Source organism: Peromyscus californicus, unplaced genomic scaffold (genome assembly GCF_007827085.1).
Source record: "Peromyscus californicus insignis strain IS unplaced genomic scaffold, ASM782708v3 Scaffold_10__1_contigs__length_136768540, whole genome shotgun sequence".
In the NCBI taxonomy this organism is placed as follows: domain Eukaryota; kingdom Metazoa; phylum Chordata; class Mammalia; order Rodentia; family Cricetidae; genus Peromyscus; species Peromyscus californicus.
This window is the reverse complement of record NW_026294391.1, coordinates 131147725-131159220: the sequence shown is the minus strand read 5'-3', so window position 1 is coordinate 131159220 and position 11496 is coordinate 131147725.

Below are 11496 nucleotides of genomic sequence, written 5' to 3'. Positions count from 1 at the left end.
TTCTGTGAGTCTTGTGCCAGAAGGGTTGCTCTCTTCCTGCTCTGGGCCTCAGTTTCCCCATTCATTCATTGAAGAGGATTGAAGAGGTGATCCCTAGGAATTATGCACTCATGCCCTTCCCTTTCCCTTTCTTCCCTCAGCTAATGCTGGCCCACTCTTTATGACCCAGCTCAGGGATCACATGATCCTTCTTCTTTGCCTTTGGGGCTCAGGGAAAATTCAGCACCTCCTTATGGGTTCCCTATCCTTCTTAGAGTGGTGTTTTTTTCTGCTTTCAGTACATCTGTCTCTCCTACTTGGCTGGAAAAAATTTGTGTCCCACTCTGTTGCATCCCATCAGTGCACAATGCTCTTCTCCCACCTCTTTGCATCTCTCTCATTACTCCCAAGCCTCAGCTTCAATGTCACTTCCTTGTAGAGGACTTTTTTGACCTCCCTGAGTTAAAAGTGACCCATCAAGTGATGCATTTGCTTTGAATTAAAATGAAATTCACAGAATACTAAATCAGCTCTTTAAATATACAATGTGTTGGCATTTGGTACTTTTACAAAGCTGTGTAGGTATCACTTTGATCTAGTTCCAAGACATTTTTATCTTTTCAAAATGAGACCCACACCCATTAAGCAGGCACCCCATATTCCTTCCTACTTCAGTCTTTGGCACTCTCTAAGTTGCCCTCTGTTTCTATGGAAATTACACATAAATGAATTCATGTAATAGACTGTCTTCTGTCTGGCCTTTTCTGCTTAGTAAAATGTTTTAAAGGGCCAATCGAGTTGGATTAGGCACCAATGCTTCATTTCTTTTTCTCGCTGAATATTGTTCTGTTGTATAGATAGACCGCATTTTGTCCATTCGCCAGTTGCTGGAGACTTGGATTTTTTTTTTTGATCTCTTGCCTGACTACTATGAATGCTACTAATATGAATATGGGTGCAGAAGTTCTGGTGTGAACATAATTTTTCAGTTACTTTGGGTATATACCTAGGAGATGAATGGTCACATCAAATGATGACTCAATCTTCATCTTATTGAACAACCACCAAAACATTTTCTACTGTGGCTGCACACTTTTTCCTTCCTATCAGAAATTTACTGTTGTTACAGTCACTATGCACCTTTCAATGTTATTTGACATTCTTATTACACACAGTCAAGTAGGTGTACTGTGGCACCACACTGTGGCATTCGTTTTTGGGGAAAAGACTTCCTCCTTGAATGATGACTCATTTGAGTGCTCATGATGGCTCATGAGGTCAGAGGTCTCATCTGGCTGTTCTGAGTTCTATCTTAAGTGTCTAGTTCCTCCTCACACTGATGGTTAGAGTCCTACCAAATGTGGTAATGTGCACATGCACATAAAAATTTTAAAGTATCCATATCAACTGTCTTACTTCCTAGTCTCTATGATAAAATACCCTGACAAACACAAGTAGATATGTTTGTTACACAGTGCTGTATTTGTACTAAATGGTACCAAATTACACACTTTAAATGATTAGTTTTACACTCTGTGAATTTAGTTCTGTTTTAAAAGGCAGTCCTCTGTATGTAATGCCCATTTAGGCCTCAAGATTTAAAATCCTCATTAGGGATCAGTTTCAGACAAATGCAGAAAACAGTAGATAGGTTCATGTCAGGAATTACTGGGTTTTGGCACAAGTGTCCACTCAGTTCACACAAGGCCCCAATGCTCTGTTCCAGTACCTTCCATTAGCATTTTCCCCTTTGAGATGAGTAGCCAAATCAGTAGCATTGTTTGTATCCATCCTGAGCCAGTCTCCAGAAATGATGTAATGAGACTTTCCTATGTTCTTTCACATCTGGATGGCCCCTGAGAGACCTCTGGGACTGCACTGAGCCAAAGTGTGGTGTGATTGCCACCTACTCTGGCAGTGAAAAGCAACAATTGACAGCTCTTTTGGAAGATGGGCTTTGCCACTTCAGAAAGGACTCTCTTTTTGAGGAATGCAGTGTGGAGAGTTGTCCACAAACTTGGCCTGGTCTAGGAGGTGATATTCAGGTGAGCCATGCTTCTACAATCAGTCTGGCTGTTCACTAAGGCTTCTGTAAACTGCTAAAGACCTCAAAAAGAGCAACTAGGCTTTAGGGAGCAAGGCTCATCCCAAAGAAAGTCTCAGAGTTTCACTCTGGCCATGAAAACACCTTCATTATGATCCAGATCCCAGCAGAATCTTCAGGACAGCCTTGAAACTAAAGTCTCACACAGCTAGCCTGCTGCTTCTGTTCACAGTGACATGGGTTTCATCTTTCCAGCAGTCTTTTGGAAGCACATAGAAACTAATTCGTAATTCCCAGAGCCTTCACTTATACCTCTCAATGTTAGAGAGGATTCTGTAATGTGCAGATCCAAATACATCTGGTTCTGCTTAAACCCTGGCTTTCTGTATCAAACACAAGCATCTGAGCATACTTTATAGAGCATTTGTGAATCTCTGCTTAGCTGTGGCTTGTTCCGCTTCTCTAATCCCCAGCATTCACCCCAATACCTTGCTCCAGGTTTGATTTTATTAGTAAGACCCTTTAAGATTCGTGCTACATCTGGCACCCAAAGTTCGTGGTACGAATTCACGAAAAAGCTACTTGCCTGTGGCCTTGTGGGCCCCAACTCAGACCTGAGCTACCCTCAGCCTGTTGTGGTGGCGCACGCTGGTAGGATTTGCTGAAGGAGGGAGAGAAAGGAAGATCCCAAGTTTGAGGCCAGCCTAGGAGGCTTGCTAAGGAGAAGCATCAGCTGGGGACTAGCTACAAACAGTGGCAGTGGAACCATGAAGGCAGCGGTTGCTCCATGTTTCTGGCTACTTCTCATTGTGTTGGTGACTATGGTGATGCTGCTACCTGGGATGAAGGGTTTATTACTGCTTGTTCCGAGAAGAATTGCCAGGACCATCGTGTTACAAGAAAGCATCAACAAAGGTCAGTTTGGAAAAGTTTGGCAAGACAAATAGTGGGGAGAAATTGCTGTGAAGATTTTCTCTTCTAGGGAAGAACATTCATGGTTCCAAGAGACAGATATTTATCAGACTGTGATTGCTCCAAACCACAGAGGAGGAAAAAAAAAGGAAGAAGTCTTCAGGGAACCAATGACCACACCAAACAGCAACTTTGAAATCTTCAAAAGGATGATGGGACCCCACAACGACTCCACAAGGACTATGGTAAAGCCATTAAGCTGATTAACACCACGGAAAGATTGACTTTGGACTACAAACTGCTCAGGACAATTTTAAGATGGCTAGATGAGATGATCCAGCCTGACAGACTACTTGAACAAGGACTTGAGACAAGCCCTGCACTTTCCCATTATGAAGAAACTGGACAAATGTTACAGCTAAATCCCTCAGGACTTGACATTTAACAAAAAATTTCTTTTCAGGATTCCCTAAAGATATCTTCACCCCCAGAAAGCAGGAAGTAATTTTAAGAAAATGATGCCCACATTCCCTAAAGGTGGGGTGGATGGTTTTTGGGTTGTTATTGACTTTTGGATATTGTCATTGTTTATGATGGTTGGTTACAAGTTGTTAACTGTTAATGGTCAGGAAAAAAGCTGAACTGAACAAGGAGATTAGATTCAGAGGTTTTGTTTAAAAAAAAAGAAAAAGAAAAAAGAGAATATACATATGAGGTAGATCATTGAATCTACCCTGAGAAAAAAGATAAAGAAATAATAGGATAAATGGGTGAATCATTGAATCTACTCTAAAAAGAAAAAGGGGAAGATATAAAAATGACAAAAGGTAGATTATTGAATCTATTATGAAAAGAAAAAAGAGAATATGGATATGATAAGATAAAAAGGGAGATTATTGAATCTACTTTTAAAAAGGAACTACTTGTTTTATATAAGATAAGTAATGAAAATTTTTTGTCTGAGTTTATCAAATGTTACTGGACTGGACATTGTTAATATATATTAATGGAGTTTTTCATCTGAATTTGTCAAATGTTAATGGACTAGACATCATTAATGTAGTTCTTGACTGTATATATTGTATATACTTATTGGATATAGTTTTTCTTGTATTAGTTATAAGCTTTTTTAAAATTTTAGACAAAAAAGGGGAAATGTGGTGGTATTGTGTTCCCCAAAATATTGTGTACCCTAATAAACTTATCTGGGATCAGAGAACAGAACAGCCACTAGATATAGAGGCCAGAAAATGGTAGTGCACACGCCTTTAATCCTATCACTTGGGAGGCTGAGATACATCCGGATCTCTGTGAGTTCAAAGCCACACTGGAAACAGTTAGGCATGGTAACAAGAGTCTTTAATCCCAGGAAGCGATGGCAGAAAGCAGAAAGGTATTTAAGGTGTGAAAACCAGGAACTAGAGCTGGTTAAACTTTTAGGCTTTTAGCAGCAGTTCAGCTGAGATTCATTTGGATGAGGACTTAGAGGCTTCCAGTCTGAGGAAACAGGATCAGCTGAAGAACTGGCAAGGTAAGGTGGTTGTGGCTTGTTCCGCTTCTCTAATCCCCAGCATTCACCCCAATACCTTGCTCCAGGTTTGATTTTATTAGTAAGACCCTTTAAGATTTGTGCTACCCTCCTCCTTCCTACTGGCTCCAGCACTGTTGCCTTAAGCTCTCTCATCAAATAAAGCTGACAATGTTCTAATCAGGGCCTGCTTGGAGAAACAGGGACAGGCTTTGCTAAGCCAGACCCTAGATCCCAAAGGACAGGGAGGTACAGGTTTCTGGGAAACATTATAACCTGTTCAGGGTTCCAGGCCTTGGAACATCGGGTCAGCATCCCAAACCCAGAGCAGGTATGCTATGGTTTTGTTCTGCACTGCCCATGGTAGGCTAGGGGGAAGACTTGCAACATCTTAGAATTGTACTCAGAGCCTATCACATTACTGATGAGCCAATCTTGAGAAGCCTTGCCTGATCTTGAAAAAAAAAAACAGTGTTTGTGTGTGTTGGGGGTGGGGGGTGGGAGAGGCACACACACACACACACACACACACACACACGCACGCACGCACGCACGCACGCACACACGCATCTGTATATGTACATTTGTGGGCATGTGTGAACCATGGCATGTATGTAGAATTGGTTCTCCTTCTACCATGTAGGTTCTAGGGATTGAATTCAGGTTGACTTGGCAACAAATACCTTTACCTGACAAGCCATTTCCCTGGCCCCCCTTTCCTGATCTTTGTCATGCTTTTCTGGCCTTTGTCAATCACCTAAGCTTACAATGCCTTTATGTAAGCCACCCAACCCCACTTTTAGCAAGAATAGGTAGCACAGTCTACCGTCACACTTGCCAGCAACCTTCCTGACTTAAGTCTTCCCAGTACTGAAATTACAGGTTATGTGCCAAGCCCAGAGCTTATATTTACTTAAAAATTGAATTTAATAATGAAAGTTATGGACTAATAACAGGAAATTCAATGATATGGTAGACCCAACTACTGCCTTACTGCCATCCACAGTGTTCATACAAATCTTGGTACCCACTGTGTCACTAATGTGGCTGCAGATAGCTATTGTGACTATATGATTTCTCATTTAATAACACAAGAGGAGAGAGCCAGGAAAGAGCTCAATGGAACTATTTATTTTACTTGCTTATCCTTGGATCAGTGACAAAAGGAAATGACACACATTGTTCACCTTAAACCTAGGTTTCTGCATTTTATTAGGACCTGTGTGTCACCTGTCCAGTCCCTACTTATACCCTCAGGCCAAGTCAAGCAGCTCCTTTTCAGGGCTTCTCCAGGCCCCATGCTTCCTCTGCCATAGCACTACTGTTAATATGTACTCAATGAAGATTCATTGCTGTTAGTTCTGGGAGGCCAGAGGATGCCTTGGGTCCTCTGCAGCGTCAAAGACTGGACCAGAAGAACTGCTATGCATTATTTGTTGAATAGTGTGGAGAATGCGGGAATGAGTGGGCATAAATTGCCCTGAGTAGTATGGGCAAAGGGATAGGAGTGGAGCTGGGAAAAGCCATTGGTAATAATTAAAATTTAAACTTAACAGGGAAAGTTATGAGCTCCTCATATTATAATGAGACAATCAAACATATAGTAGATCCATGTATTACCAAACACCCAAGATTTTTAGCCTCTTCTTACTTAGACCCATAGAATGAAAGTGTTTTTCTTGTGGCACTTGGTGGACATTTGTCTAGCCCAGTTCTTGTTATAGTGAATAATTGTAACTGTCCCATGGGGGCAAAGACCTCAATCATGGCCTCTGTTCTAAAATGTAGTACCTGCACATAGTAGGTGTCTAGCAGATGTTTTTCATGTGAATAAATGGATGGTTGGATGGGTAAATGGATGGATAGATGGATGAATGAATGGGGAGGGAATTGGGGCAATCATGAGCAGGTTGGGAGATGGTGGGAAAAGTTGTAGGAACAAGTCTTATGATAGGAAGGTATATCGTTTCCTGCCTATAAAGGCCTGGTGGAAGCAGAGTGTACCCATGTGTCAACACCAAAACAGCCCAAAGTCCCAGAACCTTTGTCCTAGTGGGCAGCCCTGACCAGCAGCTGGAGGCCAGGCAATCTGGGCCCACAATAGTCCTGAGCCATCTTCCCTCCCTCCCTCACCCTTCTGTGCCTGCCTGTCCTTTCCTCACCTTCTAGATTTGGCACACAATGGTGCCCTTGGTCTGTTTATTAATAATACTCAAGGATCATGCTAATTAGTGCTTGCTCCAGGAACTCTTTCTCAGTGCCAGGCCCTGGATCTCTTTCAAACATAGCAACCTAGGAATTATACCCACGTCTATAGGGGCTTTGGATGGGGGTACAAGCAGTGAGGTCTAGCCTAAGAGATATTGGTTCCCTTATTATACCAAGGGGCACAGGATCTTAGCTGAAGCCTGAGGCAGGTTGTAGTCCTCTTTTAAAGGAAAACTTAGATGAGGCAGGAAGGTGCAGGACCCAGGGGAAGATTGCTAGTGAAAAAAAAAAGCTAAAGCCAGTGGGAACAGCACAGTTGCCCGCTTTCCTACAAGTCCTGGGTTGATAGGTCCACAGCTGCAAAAAAAAAAAAAAAAAGAAATCTGAGAAAAAGCTTTCCTATTAGAGAAAGGACCTTTCTGGGACAACAGTAAAGCTGAACTGTGTCTGAAGCAGTTGTGCTGCTGAGTCAGAATGCTGTCTGGGGAAAGAGTCCAGCCAGGGCAGAACAGAACTATCCAGGAGTAAAGCTTTCTTTTCTGTCAGAGAAAGCACCTCTTTGAGAAAAGCTTTGTTTCAACTGACTCCCTGAGATGAGGGAGTGTAGCCCTAAGGGGTGATTGCCTCTGGCATAAGCTCTGTCCTTGAGCATCCAGACAAGCAAATGCAACCCAATGGGGGACTGGGCCAGGTGAAGGCCTGATGAGGCAAAACACCTGTCCTAATGGGAGTTTAGAGATGGCAAAAACCTCCCTTGTTAGATTTTCAGTCTGTATGCAAACCACACAGACCCTGAAAACAGAAACGGACAAAAAGCCGCTACCTTCAGTAGCAGGGAAAGCCACCACTGTAGTGTTGGAAACTGTTTCTGGGGTAGAGGGGATAAACTGAGACCAAACTGGGAACTGTCTGGGAAAAAGACTCCGAAGAAACAGAAGGGACATAATCCTCCCCAGAAAATACATGATCTGTGAAAAGCTGCTAGAATTTGAGGCAGATTCGGGGGGAGAAAAAAAGCCCCTACCTCCAAAGGCAGCTAGCAGAGGTACAGAGCTGCAGACAGATACCTGAAGCTCTGCATCTGGGGAAGGAAGGAACAAGCAAAATGAGATAGATCAGTGGGAGAAAATCTCTCTGAAGGAGCTATGGAAAAGCTGTTGTACATGATCTTGTTTTTCACTGACTGGCTAAGACAAACACAAGCCCCGAGGAAAGTTGCTATCAGAAATGCCAGCCTCAATGCCGGCTAACGAGGCAGGTGCAGTTCTGATTTGGGGGCCAGTGTCAAATGAAGGAGAGACACCTGTTAAAGCCAGCTAAGGAGAGACCAGAACCCTCCCAATGTCCCATAATTGAAAATGTAAAATGCTTGTTCAAATCTCCCGTTGCAAAAGCAAAAAACTTTGTTCAAACCTCCCGGGCAAGAATTTGTAAGCAAGTCTGGTAAAAGAACCAGTTGACTCTCAGACCCAAAAAGAACTATGGGAAATGACTGATATAAGGGAAATGATATTATGGACTGATATAAGGGAAATGCATTCTGGGAAAGGTAGTTTTTCCGCTAAAGTTGGCGACATTGCCCTGAAACAATTTTGTCAGCTCAAAAATATATTCATGGTAAACTTAAAATACAGCTTTTAAAAGAATAAAGAGGAAAATCATCTAAGAGTTTAAGTGTCAGTTCCAATGAAAAATTGAAAGGATATGGAACTAGATGCTTCGCTGATTGGGGCTCCCTTGGTAAAATGCCTTATTTACCCTAATAGCTGTGCAAAATTTTTACGGTAGTTGGATGACAAAAAGCTACCTTTAAGAGCAAACAAGCCACTTTAAAATCCTTAAGAAAGCAAGAGAGCAGTTTATACACTGAACGTTGTCTTAGATATGAAGAAACTTATGTTGAAATTAAAAAAATTCTTTACCTCTTGAACAAACTGCCTGCAATGAGTGATTCCTTTGCAAATCTAAGAGGATACAGGCATTCAAAAAAGAAATGACAGCTTTATAGATGGGAAACAAACTTCAGAAAATCTAGCTGTCTTACAAAAGAGTTGCTTCACCTGAAAGTTCCTTATAAAAAAAATCAATGCTAAATATCACAGCTGCTAATAATATCAGGAGTTAAAGCTAATGAAGTGAAAATACTAAATACAGTTCAGAGCTGTGCCACTTGTGGTTTTACTAGCTCCTTTAGAAAAATACTTCATATCACCTAATAGCTGCGCAGTTTTTGGCGAAGAGCTTTACAGCAGCTAAATACGGTAATTTCACTCAGCGTGAAGTGAAGTTTTTCAGTAGAACAAACCAAAAGTACTGCTGTAATAGAAACGTTTGTCTGAATTGAAGCACTTAGGGGAGCTATTATGAATTTGGGTGAAGGACAACCTCTAGTTAAAAACTGTCTACCGCTGACAGTGCATCTCTGCCGGTCCGGACCGGCTGAGAGAACTGGCGACTTTGGAGTGTGGTGTCATCCTGGGAAGGTTACAGTCCCCTAGCAACAACTATCACAATTCTATAACAACAACACTCACTAAATCCCAGTGCTTTATAACAAAGCTGACTATAAACTCTAAAATTTAGAAATGGTGTACGTAATTCCTGTCTAGTTAAGAGAATCTTTCTAATAGAGATGATAATAATTAAGAGTAAGAAGTAGAAAATATGTAGAAAAAAATCTCTTGTTAGATCTGTGTTAAGAAATCTTTACGTGTTTGCTAGGTTAAATATATGCTAATGGTAGCCCTATATAAGTTTGTAAAATAGATCTATAGAGTTCCTTTAAGAATATAAGCTTGCAAGAAATATCTAATTAGTCTTAAGACATGTAGTAATAAGCTTGAAAGAAGTAAAGATGCTAGTTGTAAATGTAAGTTTAAATAAGAATAAGATGGAATGAATAAGTAATAATAAATATATTTGCTAAAGTAGTTCTATAGTTTCCTTAAGGAGTATAATAAGTAGATGTTAATACGTTATATGTGAGTTTGTAAAAAAGTGTAAATGTTAAGTGTGAGTCTATGCTTAATGTATATGATGAAAAAAACCTGAGATACAGAAGTTAGTGTCCTAGGAGACTGCAAAGCGGCAGTCTGAGCGGTTTTCAAAAGTTCCAGAAGCCACTAAGAAGCTAAGAATGGTGGACACCAGAACCAACAAGGCATCCGCAGCTGAAATCTGTGGAAAATCCACTGAACACAGAAAAACCTGAGCTAACATCAAAAACAGTGCGGTTTAGAATATTACTGTAACTAAAAAGGTCTCCAGCTTGAGAATGAAAGTTGCAGATATGCTTGTTTTAACTAAAATTGTTAACTGCAAAAAGTTTTGGTTGAAAAACATCTCTTCATATTTTGAAGTGATAGTCCGATACCAGAATTTATTTTCTGTTTGAACTTTTTGAACTTAAAATGAGATAAAACTACAAAAAGATTTTGGTTATGGATTTCTTCATATTTGGAAGGCTCATACTAGAATTTATCATTTGAATTTTGGGACTTAAGAAATGAAATGAACAGTAGAGATTTCATTGCAATGGGACAATTTTGAGTTTACTTATAGTAATGACCTAGGAACTGTTTTCTGGAATTAGGTTAAAAATGGAACTGTTTAAATGAAGAAATTTATTTCTACCTAGAATCAAGATGTAGTTTTGTGTATGCATATATGCTTTATTAATTGGTAATTCATGAATTGTTTTGTGGAACTGTTTATGTAAAAATGAAATTACTTACAGAACTGGTTTTGTGTTACAAATGGAACTGTTTAAATGGAAAAGTTTGGGTTTTCTAATTAGGCTTGAGATTTTGCTTAAATTATAAAGAAAAGGGGGAGAGTTAATATTCCTTAGTCTAATTTCAAAAGTTGTTTGAGTGGATTAATGTCATGTTTTAGTAAGAAATGCAAATGGGGTATACTAAGAGAGTACTTTTAAAGTGTAAAGAGTTTTATTAAGAAACTGCTTTTGGATGTTTTGCTAAGTTTTCAAAGTGTTAGTGGTTAGATTGAGAAGATTGCTTTTCAATATGGGTTTGTAGGAATTGTATGAGTTTGGGTTCTTCTAACTAGGTTTAAGATTTTGTTTAAAAATTATAAATAAAACGAGGAGTTATGAGGTTGAATTATGTTTGCAGAAATTATATTTACCCTATTGATATTAATGCACCCTGGTTTTGTGGAGTTAAGGAATATTTAAGTTTCATGTGAATACATCGAAGTTTTTCCTATGTTCTGTTAGCAAGAAAATTCAAATGATTAAGAGTTAAAGTTGTAAGACGGAGAAAATTGTTAACTATATATGGCACCATATATGCTAATACAAATGGTTCTGTTAAGAGTTTGCTTTGAGTTGTAAGATTGAGAGAATTGTGACTATGTATAGCAATATTTATGTTAACCTGTTAATGGTAATGATGAAGCTAAGGGATTCTTTAAGTTTGTAGTCGCCTTAAGAGTTTTTGGTTTGGAAAGGGCTTGAGGCATCTAAGACTGCTGTACTCACCTTGGACCTAATTCAAAAGAGAAATGCCATCTTTATCATCCTCTACTCCCATACTGGGAGATGTAACAGCTATGGAGATTGCTGTAAGCCATTAATAGTTATTTTTTTATATATTAAGAAAGGGGGACCTGTGGGAGCCCGTTCTCGGGTTCCTCGTGGCTTTACCCAGCAGGTCCGCATAGAGGATGATTAGCACCACGGGCCTGAGTGCAGGTGTCTGAGATGGTCTGCACTTGGCTGTCCTGGGGGAGGAGATCTTTTGCTCCACCCCTTGGCGTCTCTATAAAAACCCTGGGGCAGAGACAGTCGGGGCCCGTTGGAAAA